The sequence below is a fragment of the Ranitomeya imitator genome, chromosome 6 (genome assembly GCF_032444005.1).
Source record: "Ranitomeya imitator isolate aRanImi1 chromosome 6, aRanImi1.pri, whole genome shotgun sequence".
Taxonomy (NCBI): domain Eukaryota; kingdom Metazoa; phylum Chordata; class Amphibia; order Anura; family Dendrobatidae; genus Ranitomeya; species Ranitomeya imitator.
The window spans coordinates 77,694,767-77,706,661 of NC_091287.1; the positions used below are offsets into that span (position 1 = coordinate 77,694,767).

The 11,895-nt window shown below is 42.3% G+C and overlaps 1 protein-coding gene across 1 annotated transcript in view; it reads right to left on the reverse strand.

Moving 5' to 3' along the window:
* The window catches only part of VILL (villin like), a 92,892-nt gene extending 82,622 nt beyond the window's left edge, over positions 1-10,270 (reverse strand). The window contains exon 1 of the mRNA XM_069729803.1: positions 10,133-10,270. The gene's annotated coding sequence lies outside the window, so the exon portion shown is untranslated. The remainder of the gene's footprint in view (positions 1-10,132) is intronic.
* Positions 10,271-11,895: the final 1,625 nt, after the last annotated feature.

An 11,895-nucleotide genomic window follows, 5' to 3' on the forward strand; every position in this document is an offset into this window, starting at 1 on the left:
TCAGGTCTTGGTAGATTTGCAGTGGTATGATACTCCTTCCATTTCAATATGATCGCTTGCACAGTGCTCCTTGGGATGTTTAACCCCTTAGTGACAGAGCCAGTTTGGTACTTAATGACCGAGCCAATTTTTACAATTCTGACCACTGTCACTTTATGAGGTTATAACTCTGGAATGCTTTAACGGATCCTGCTGATTCAGATTGTTTTTTCGTGACATATTGTACTTCATGTTAGTGGTGACATTTCTTCGATATTACTTGCGATTATTTATGAAAAAATGAAAATATGGCTAAAATTTTAAAAATTTTGCAATTTTCAAAATTGAATTTTTATGCCCTTTAATCAGCGTGATATGTCACACAAAATAGTTAATAAATAACATTTCCCGCATGTCTACTTTACATCAGCACAATTTTGGAAACAGCATTTTTTTTGTTAGGAAGTTATAAGGGTTAAAAGTTGACCAGCAATTTATCATTTTTTACAACAAAATATACAAAGGCATTTTGTTTAGGGACCACCTCACATTTAAAGTCACTTTGAGGGGTGCACATGACAGAAAATACCCAAACTTGACACCATTCTTAAAGCTACACCCCTCAAGGTGCTCAAAACCACATTCAAGAAGTGTATTAACCCTTTACGTGCTTCATAGGAACTGAAACAATGTGGAAGGAAAAAATGAACATTTTACTTTTTTTTTTAAACATTTTACTTCAGAACCAATTTTTTTTATTTTCACAAGCGTAAAAAGAGAAAATGAACCACAAAATTTGTTGTGCAATTTCTCCTGAATACGCTGATACCCCATATATGGTGGTAAACCACTGTTTGGGCGCACGGCAGGGCTTGGAAAAGAAGGAGCACCGTTTGACTTTTTCAATGCAGAATTGGCTGGAATTGAGATCGGACACCATGTCGCGTTTGGAGAGCCGCTGATGTGCCTAAACAGTGGAAATCCTCCACAAGTGACCCAATTTTGGAAACTAGACCCCTTAAGGAACTTATCTAGATGTGTGGTGAGCACTTTGAACCCCCAAGTGCTTCACAGAAGTTTATAACATAGAGCTGTGAAAATAAAAAAAATCACATTTTTTACAGAAAAATGATCTTTTCGCCCACAAATTATTATTTTGACAAGGGTAACAGGAGAAATTGGACCCCAAAATTTGTTGTCCGGTTTGTCCTGAGTACGCTGATACCCCATATGAGGGGGGGCATTGTTTGGGCACACATCGGGGCTCGGAAGGGAAGTAGTGACATTTTAAAATGCAGACTTTGATGGAATGGTCGGTGGGCGTCATGTTGCATTTTAGAGCTCCTGATGTACCTAAACAGTAGAAACCCCCCACAAGTGACCCCATTTTGGAAACCAGACCCCCCAAAGAGCTTATCTAGATGTGTGGTGAGCACTATGAACCCCCAACTGCTTCGCAAGAGTTTATAATGTAGAGCCATGAAAATAAAAAATCATACTTTTTCCACAGAAAGGATCTTTTTACCCCAAAATTTTTACTTACACAAGGGTAACAAGAGAAATTGGACCACAAAATGTATTGTGCAATTTATCCTGAGTACGCTGATACCCCATATGTGGGGGGGGGGGGGGAACCACTGTTTGGGCACATGGCAGAGCTCGGAAGGGAAGGAGCGCAGTTTTTGAATGCAGACTTTGATAGAATAGGCTGCGGGCGTTATGTTGCGTTTGCAGAGCCGTGATGTACCTAAACAGTAGAAACCCCCACAAGTGACCCCATTTTGGAAACTAGACCCCCCACAGAACTTATCTAGATGTGTGGTGAGCGCTTTGAATGTCCAAGTGCTCCACAGAAGTTTATAATGAGTCGTGAAAATAAAAAATAAAAAATTTTCCACAAAAATGATTTTTTAGCCCACAATTTTTTTTATTTTTGCAAAGGTAACAGGAGGAACTAGACCCCCAAAGTTGTTGTCCCACTAGTACTTAGTATGCTGATTCCCCATATGTGGGGGTAAACCAATGTTTGGGCGCACGGAAGAGATCAGAAGGGAGGGAGCACCATTTGACTTTTTGAGCTCAAAATTGGCTGTCTCCTTTGGAGACCCCCTGATGTACCTAAACAGTTGAAACCCCTCAATTCTAACTCCAACCCTAACCCCAACACACCCCTAACCCTAATCCCAACCTGATCCATAATCCTAATCACAATCCTAACCATAACCCTAATCACAACCCTAACCCCAAAACACCCCTAACCCTAATCCCAACCCTAACCATAACCCTAATCAAAACCCTAAGCCCAACACCCCTAATCCTAATCTCTACCCTAACCTCAAACCTAACCCTAATCCCAATACACCTTCAACCCTAATCCCAACCCTAACCTTAACCCTAATTCCAAGCCTAACCCTAATCCGAAACGTAACCTTATTGCCAACCCTAACCCTAATGCCAACCCTAACCCTAATACAAACCCTAATCCCAACCCTAACCCTAATCCCAACTCTTACCCTAACTTTAGCCCCAACCTTAGCTCTAACCCTAACTTTAGCCCCAACCCTAACCCTAACTTTAGCCCCAACCCTAACCCCAACCCTAACTCTAACTTTAGCCCCAACCCTAACCCTAACTTTAGCCCTAACCCTAACCCTAGCCCTAACCCTAACCCTAATTGGAAAATAGAAACACATACTTTTTTTAATTTGATTATTTTTACTAACTAAGGGGGTGATAAAGGGGGGATTATTTACTATTTTTTTAATTTTGATCACTGTGATAGGATCTCACAGTTACCAAAATAAAACAAGACGAAGAATCTTCCTCTGCCGGCCGGCAGATCACGGCGGGTGCGCTGCGCATGCGCCCGCCATTTTCGTACCGAAGCAAGAACCCGGTGGCCAGCAGAGGAAGCAGGAGGACCCAGGGACACCAGTAAGTATAATAGAGTCCCCAATCCCCCTATTTCTCTGTCCTCTGATGTGCGATCACATCAGAGGACAGAGAATGATACACCACTTTTTTTGCGGTCGCCGGTAAACGGTTAATTACTGGCGATCATAAAACAGGGGTCTGTAAAAACCAACCCCGATCATGTTCTTTGGGGTCTTGGCTACCCCTCGGCAGATCTGCCAAGCAGGCTCACTGCGCATGTGCACGCCATTTTTTGCCAGAAGAAGATGGCAGCGCCCATGGGGGACCATGAGGAGCACCGGGGGAGACGGGTGAGTATCGGGGGGCAATCGGGGCCCCCATTTCTCTGTCCTCTGATGTCCCATCACATCGGAGGACAGAGAAATTAAATGGCAAATCGGCGATCGCAACTTGGGGGGCGGTAAAAACCAACCCGAATCATGTTCTCTGGGGTCTGCGGTTGCCGGGGGTAGCCGAGACCCCAGAGAAAATTTGACTCTAGGGGGTGCTATACACTTTTTCCACAGCGCCGTTAATTAACGGTGGTTTAAGTACCCTAAACTGCCGCCGTTAAAAGGCGTATTGGCGGTCGTTAAGGGGTTAAAGCTTTGGAAATCATTTTGTATCCAAATCCGGCTTTAAACTTCTCCACAACAGTATCACGGACCTGCCTATTGTGTTCCTTGGTCTTCATGATGCTCTCTGTGCTTCAAACAGAACCCTGAGACTATCATAGAGCAGGTTACATTTATACAGAGACTTGATTACACACAGGTGGATTATATTTTCATTATTTGGCATTTAGGACAACATTGGATCATTCAGAGATCCACAATGAACTTCTGGAGTGAGTTTGCTGCACTGAAAGTAAAGAGACCGAATAATATTGCACGCCCCACTTTTCAGTTTTTGAATTTCCACAAAAATGTTAAATAACCAATAAATTTAGTTCAACTTCACAATTGTGTTCCACTTGTTGTTGATTCTTCCCCAAAAAATTTACATTTGGTATTTTTATGTTTGAAGCATTATATGTGGGAAAAGGTTGAAAAGTTCCAGGGAGCCGAATACTTTCGCAAGACACTGTATATATACATTTTAAAGTGAAGCTCAATGGTCAATAGCTTAAAGGAATTGTCCAGTATAAGAAAAACATGGCTTTTTTCTTCTGAAAACAGTGCTACTACTATCCATAGGCTGTATATGTGATTGTGCATTACTCCTATTTGGTTCAGTGCAGTTAAAATGCAATACCAAACACAATCTGTGGAAGGGAGTGGCGCTGTTCTTGAATTAAAGCCGCTATATCTTTCTCAACCTGTACAGCCCCTATAAATATCAGTTACCTATTATTATCATAACCATTATCATTAGCTGCTGAGTGACTGGAATGAGCTCCAGGCAAACGTAGAAAAATTAGATTTCCCTGCTGATGCCCTGCAGATCACAGACAATTACAGTTATGCTCAAAAGTTTTCATATCCGACAGATTTTTTGTTGCTTTCTTGGCCTTTTTTCCAGAGAATATGAATGATAACACCAAAACTTTTTCTCCACTCATGGTTAGTGGATGGGTGAAGCTATTTATTGTCAAACTACTGTTTTCTCTCTTTAAATCTTAATGACAACTCAAAACATTCAAATGACCCTGATCAAAAGTTCACATACCCTGGTGATTTTGGCCTGATAACGTGCACAGAAGTTGACACAAATGGGTTTGAATGGCTACTAAAAGTAACATCCTCACCTGTGACCTGTTTGCTTGTGTGTGCGTGCATAAAAGCTGAGTGAGTTTCTGGAATCCAAACAGACTATTGCATCTTTCATCCAGCCACTGATGTTTCTGGATTATGAGTCATGGGGAAGCAAAAGAATTGTGCAACCGATCTACGGGAAAAGGTAGTTGAACTGTATAAAACAGGAAAGGGATGCAAAAAGCGTTCAAACTGTGATTAACAAATGAAAAATTGGACTCTGTAAAAACAAAAACCATGGTCAGGTAGACCAACAAAAATGTCATCCACAACTGCCAAAAATTTTGTTTGGGATGCAAAGAAAAACCCACAAATAACATCAGATGAAATACAGGACTCTCTGAAAACTAGCAGTGTGGCTGTTTCAAGATGCACAATAAGGAGGCACTTGAAGAAAAATGGGCTGCATGGTTAAGTCACCAGAAGAAAGCCATTACTGCGCAAATGCCACAAAATAACTCACCTACAATACGCAAAACAGCACAGAGACTAGCCTCAACTTCTGGAACAAGGTAATTTGGAGTGATGAGACCAAAATTGAACTTTTTGGCCACAACCATAAACGTTACATTTGGAGAGAGGTCAACAAGGCCTATGATGAAAGGAACACCATTCCTACTGTAAAGCACGGAGGTGGAACGTTCTAACATGATAATGATCCAAAACATAAGGCCAAGTTGACCTGTCATTGGCTACAGCAGAACAAAGTGAAGGTTCGGGGAGATCTCAAGCACACAGTTCATGCTAGGCAGCCCAGGAATTTACAGGAACTGGAGGCTTTTTGCCAGGAAGAGTGGGCTGCTTTACTATCTGAGAAAATAAAGAACCTCATCCATAACTACCACGAAAGACTTCAAGCTGTCATTGATGTTAGAGGGGGCAATACACGGTATTAAGAAATTGGGTATGTAAACTTTTCATCTGGGTCATTTGGATGTTTTGGGTTGTCATTATGATTTAAAAAGAGAATACAAAGTAGTTTGACAAAAAATAGCTCCACCCAACCACTAACCATGAGTGGAGAAAAAGTTTTGGTGTTATCATTCATATTCTCTGAAAAAAGGAAAAGAAAGCAAAAATTCTGCTGGGGTATGTAAATTTTTGAGCACAACTGTATATGGCCATGAGAAGTCAGGATTACTATATGCTGCAAGCACGGAAAAACGCTCAGTGTTTTATTAGGCTTTGTCTATACGATCAGGAAAATGCAGTGTTTTGGAGGCAGCGTAGTTTTGCTGCATCCAAAACGCTGAGTTCTAATCTTGCAGTGAAACTCAGTAAACCATGCGGATTTATCGCATCTTATGACTGGCTATGGGTGAGACTATGCAGCGGAGAACATTAGATAATTGAGATGCTGCAGCTCGTAAACCCGCACCATGGGTGAGTTTACGCAGCATTAAATAGAGGCAGAGTGGGCATGGGATTTCTATAAATCTCATCCACTGTGCTTGTAATGTAGAACGCTGCGCTTTGGTCGCAGTGTAGGTTAGCTGCATCCAAATCGCTGCTCTTCATGATCGAGGGCACGTAGCCTTAGCCTCATGGTATTGTGGATGAGATAAGAAGCTCATGCATTCCCAAACCCGGATTCACAAGCGGATCACTGCAAAGTCACTGAATACTATGTTATATAGAAAAAAAACAGTTCTCAAAGATTTATTCTGGCTTTACAAGATTATAGGACATCAGATGAAATTAAAGGGTCGGAGATAGCTTTCATTCTTGATTTAGTACAATCCCAAATAAATCAAAATTTCGAGCATCAAAGAAAAAAATACAAATTTTGTGCCATAATCATAAACAGAATTTATGATATTTACCGTAATAATACATCCAGCAAGCTAATAAAAGATAGTTTGCCACCCTTTTTGAAGAGAAACCATGAAGATTGGCAAAATGAGATAGTATGGCATCATCACCATAAGGTGATTCTCCTGCCACCTAGAACTCAAAGATATTTCCAGAATCTGTCCATTTCTTAATCCTCAACCTACTAAAATGTTAGTGTATGCCCTCATTATCTCCCACCTCGACTACTGCAATATCCTCCTCGGTGGCCTCCCAGCTCACACTCTCGAACCCCTCCAGTTCATCATAAAAGTACGTGTCCAAGATCAGGAATAGCAGCATTTTGCCCTCAGTGCCCTTGCACTGCGTTCAAAATGAACGCTGCTTTGAACAGTACAAGCTCAGTGGATGGGATTTATAGAAATCTCATGCCCATTGTGCTTTTATTTGATGTTGCGTAAACTCACCAGTGGTGCGGAATTAAGAGCCGTAGCATGTCATTTTCTGTTGTGGAGACACTAGTCTCCGCAACAGAAATTTCCACAATAGCTATGTATTGGATGCCGTAAATCTGGATGGTTCAGTGAACACATGCGGATTTATCTATGTGATTAGAACGCAGCTCTTTGGATGCAGCAAATATACGCAGTTACTTCCTGATCTTAGGAACCTAGCTAACTCTGCTGCTTGACTTCCAACACTGACCTACAAAACCATCCATAATCTTCTTCTCCATATATCTCTGAGCTAATTTCCCGATATTTTCCAACGCACAACCTCCAGTCCTCCCAAGACCGCCTTCTCTTCTCCACACTCATATGTTCCTCACCCAATCGTATGACATCTGACTGAGTGCAGTCTGATTTCCACCGATGGACAGAATGGAGAAGATAGAGTCATTTTTTTCTCCATTCTCCATACTAGCTCACACTCTGATACGTTTGGTTAGAGTGTGGTTTACATAATTGGCCCGATTCTCTGGAATGAGAGTCTATACCTTCATCCGTAACTAATAATAATAATAATAATAATAATCTTTATTTATATAGCGCCAACATATTCCGCAGCGCTAGCCTCACAGTTGGGTAACACCTTCAACTGGTAACACCCAGGTGTCAATTTATTCAGAAATTACCAGGAGAATTTACAGAGTAAGGGTACAGGATATTTAAAAAAAAAAATAGTATGAAGAAATTTTATGTTATGGGGAATGCAATTTTTTTTACTAAAACAGACGTGTCATCAGAACTGGTAGATTAAAGACATTTTAGCACTAATTTGTTGGATATATCAGTTTTAGGGCTCACTCTCATGAACATATAACTGGGACGAGTACAATCTGATAAAAAAAGTGATAGTACTCAGACCAATGTAATACTATGAGGCAGTACAGATCTACGTATTTATTCTCATAGGTATTCGGTGTGAGAAAAAAAATTGCAGCATGCTGAGATATCACTCCGAAATCGGATGGGTGCGAGAGAAAAATCGCATACGAACCATCAGTATAACATCCGATTTTTACAATTAGCACAGGAAACTGTTAATACGGATGACAAATGAGAAAAAAAAATCATCACACTTTTCTGGATGAGAATGGTGCTGATTTTTAGGCACTCGTGTGACCCTAGCCTTATGCGTGTATAGAGGGAATAATTACATGTAGAGTTTGCATTGACCTTACATTTGAAGTAAAAGCCTGACTCCCGGATGTGCCTTTAATTATATATTATAATATGTAGATTACAAGTCGGAAAAAGCTCCCTGTAATAAGGGAATAAAGTATTTTTCTTGACATTCTCCTCAAGGTGACTGCAGTGAATGTGATGAATAGACGTTAATGTGTAACAGCCGGCAGCTTTGCTTTCAGTCCCCACGACTCACTATTTTGTATTGGGAAGCATAAATCATTGATTTTATGAAGTCTCTTTAGCTAGCTTTCAAGGAAAGACGTCTTTCCTCCTGTAACGTGACGACAGCTGTTACCTTGAATACCGGTATAAAAATAGTGACTTGTTTCATCAATGTGGTAGGAGGGGAAAAAATATTTGTTTAGAAATGTTCAACTTTGACTTTGCCAAACTCAGCTGGGTGTGTACACGCCCGACATGTTCCCGAACACATTTACTTGTTCTGTTACCAGCAGTAAAAACTGTGCAGTCCCTCTATGTGACTGCCGGCATATGAATCCTCACAGCGTGCAGTGTGTACACTGTCAGGATTCCCCAGCACCAAGAGTGGGCAGTCATGTGACCTCAACAATGCGATTTGCATACTTCCAGCCACATTCTGACTTGATGTGTCCGGCCTCACTCATTTCACTTGTAATGAACGAGGCTGCGCACACTTGATTGCATATATGTGCACGCACCCGCCAGATCTGAGTGCCGGCAATGGAGAATCCTGACAGTGAGGGCACTGCGCACTGTATGGATTCACAGTACCTCAAGGCCAGACAACTCCTGTAACTTATTATTGTTTAAAGGGAACCTCCAACGTTACAGACATTACATACAGGATATGCACATTGGACACATTCCCCCAACATATTCCAGGTTAAACCTTCGCAGAGCACAGTGTGGTTTTGAATTGGTTGCATAATTGTGGCAGATTTAGGCTCTGGCTGCATGGTGATTTGGGCTGTGACGCCGGATAAGTAGCCAATAATCTCACTATGCTGCTGCTATATCGCAGTGTAATGTAGGCAAACAGGTTTGCATTGTGACCCCAGGGTACTGCAGTAAGCAGGTCACAAAAAATCCACTGGTTCTGACTTTCTCTGCCATGGTCGCAGTACCCTTCAGGCTGCAATGTGACCCATTCTCCTTGCATTACACTATGATATAGCAGATGCACAGAGCATTATTTGGCTATCTTACCTGTATAACCAAATTCACCATGTAGCCTAAGCCTTACTGATTTAGGGTCTATGTATGGATTGGCAAGAGAGACAACAGCAGAAAATATATTCATGAGGGAAACTAAGTACACCCTCTATAAGTTCTATGGTTTTAATTATCTTGACATAATAAGAAAATGATCTGGTTTTCAGAAAGTCTTAAAATTATTTAAATGCAACCTCAAATGAACATCACATGACAAGCTCCAGTGTAATTATTTATTTAACAAAAAATAGGCCAAAATGCAGAAGCAGGGCGTGATAAATTAAGTACACCCCATGAATCAATAGCTTGTAGAACCACATTAACAGCAATAAATGAAAGTAATCAGATTCAGTATGACTTTATCAGTCTCCCACATCGTCCCGCAAACGCCCAATCTCAGATAAAGCTTCCATCCAACTTACAGATCGAGCTAGAGATCTTCCTGTACGATATCCATCTCCTAGGGCGATAGGGTGGTGGTTCTTCTACATGCTTCAGCAAGGAGTCACATACGGAAACACCCTTCATATCGATCTCCCCTTGCAAATGATAGTTGGCCAACCTACCAGCAAAGCTTACAATTCGCTTATCATTTCTCATGGCAATCCCATGGTTTATTCCTAATATGTTCTTTCTATGTAACATAGCAAAATATCCTTGATTATGCTGCATAACCTTTATAGAAAGATTGTGTTCACAGGGCAGTGTCTCATGGAAGGAGACGGATGATGCTTCCCATTAACCAGTCACAGCACAGCAGTGGAGAACACTTCAAGTAATAAAGTAACAAGAAAAGTAGGAAATTCTTACCTTAGTTACACAATGAATATAATTTCGTCTCTGCGAGGTCTCTCTGTCGGGACCAATGTTGTCACCTTTACTTGTCACAGTTCCCAAACCTGTAACCTGAGCCCAGGCTCACCTGCAGTGATCCTCCTACATGCTGGGCCAACCCACCCAGAATTCTCCCACCAAGCACCCTACCCACACGACAGTGGGGAGAATGTGCTGCTCAGCAAGTCAATGAGTAATTTGGTTTCCTTAAGTTAGAATGCGAAGGCTGCACTGTTAAAATGATACGAAGTAGTTAACTGCGTTAGTAAATGATATACAAGGAGACGGAAAAAATCACAGCTCGCAATACTACATGAAGGTTAGACACTGCGAAATATGGGAAGTGTATTGTTTCTGGAGCAGGAAATTTGTTGGTAACACAGGGATTATTACTATATTAGTGCTATTAGTGCTTCATGTTTATTGTCTGTCATTTACACGTAGCAATTGTTCCAAATGATCATTTATAATGAGAATTGCCTTGACATAAAGCAATTAACTATATTGTGTCAGAGGATTAATCTTAGGGAAGAGTCACGCGCCATATGTTAGGGTTTGGCGGAACGCACCAAATATATATTTATAGAGTAATCGGTGCGTTCGCATCCCGGGGTCCACCGTGCAGGAGTAAAACCCGCTGCTAGTAACTGACGGTACTATATGGTGGTATAAGTGAACTCTGTTACTTCACAGAGTCACTAAAGACAAGAGAACGCTGTGCCCTGTTAACCTCACAGAGGAGCACAGCTACCAAACAGAGCGGACAGTGGTCGTGCAGTCAGAATAGCACACGCAAAATTCTCACCGGAGGTGGCGGTATTCTACGGGCTTATTTCAGCCGAACCCTGAAACCACATACATATGAACACACTGGCGCAGAACACATAAGTTAGTTGATACTAACGCATGGCTGTGCGGCCATGCAAACCTTTTATAGCTGCAGCAACTTCAGGACCTTCCTAAAGGACCAATGGGAGCTGCTGCAGTACCTGAGCAACTTCAGGACCTTCCTAGAGGACCAATGGGAGCTGCTGCAGTACCTGAGCATGTGACCCCCGACCTCCAATGAGAGGTCTTACCCTGGGCATGCTCAGAAGGGGAAAAGCAGGACTTAGTCCCAGAGACATCTGCTCACCGCTGACCAGTACTGGTTACAATGGCTGAACTTGGAAAGGCAGCAGTAATCATCCACACCGTATCAGGCTCAGCTAGATGCTGGGACCGACATCCCGCTGAGCAGGCTCCACTGCGGCTGGAGAAGAATGGGAGACCGCAGCGGAGATGGCTCAAGACTCCCCCTGTGCAGAGGCGGGAACTCAACCCCTAACATTACCCCCCCCCCTTCTAGGGCCCCCCTCCTTGGACTTCGCTACGCTCAAAGGCCGCAATGAGCTGCGGAGCTCGAATGTGCTCAGCAGGCTCCCAAGACCTGTCCTCTGGGCAATAACCCTTCCAGTGCACCAAATAAAATTTCTTGCCACGTACCACCTTGCACCCCAAAATAGCGTTCACCTTGTAATTGTCCATAGATGAACCCAATGTCCCGGCAGATGACTCGGATAACCGGGACATGTATACGGGCTTCAAGAGGGACACATGAAAGGTGATACCTAGGCATGGAGGAAGGGCCAGAACGGAGACCACAGGGTTAACCTGTTCGAGGACCTTGAAGAGACCCAAGTAGCGAGGTGCAAACTTAGTGGACTCAACACGCAGCCTGATGTTACAGGTGGAGAGCC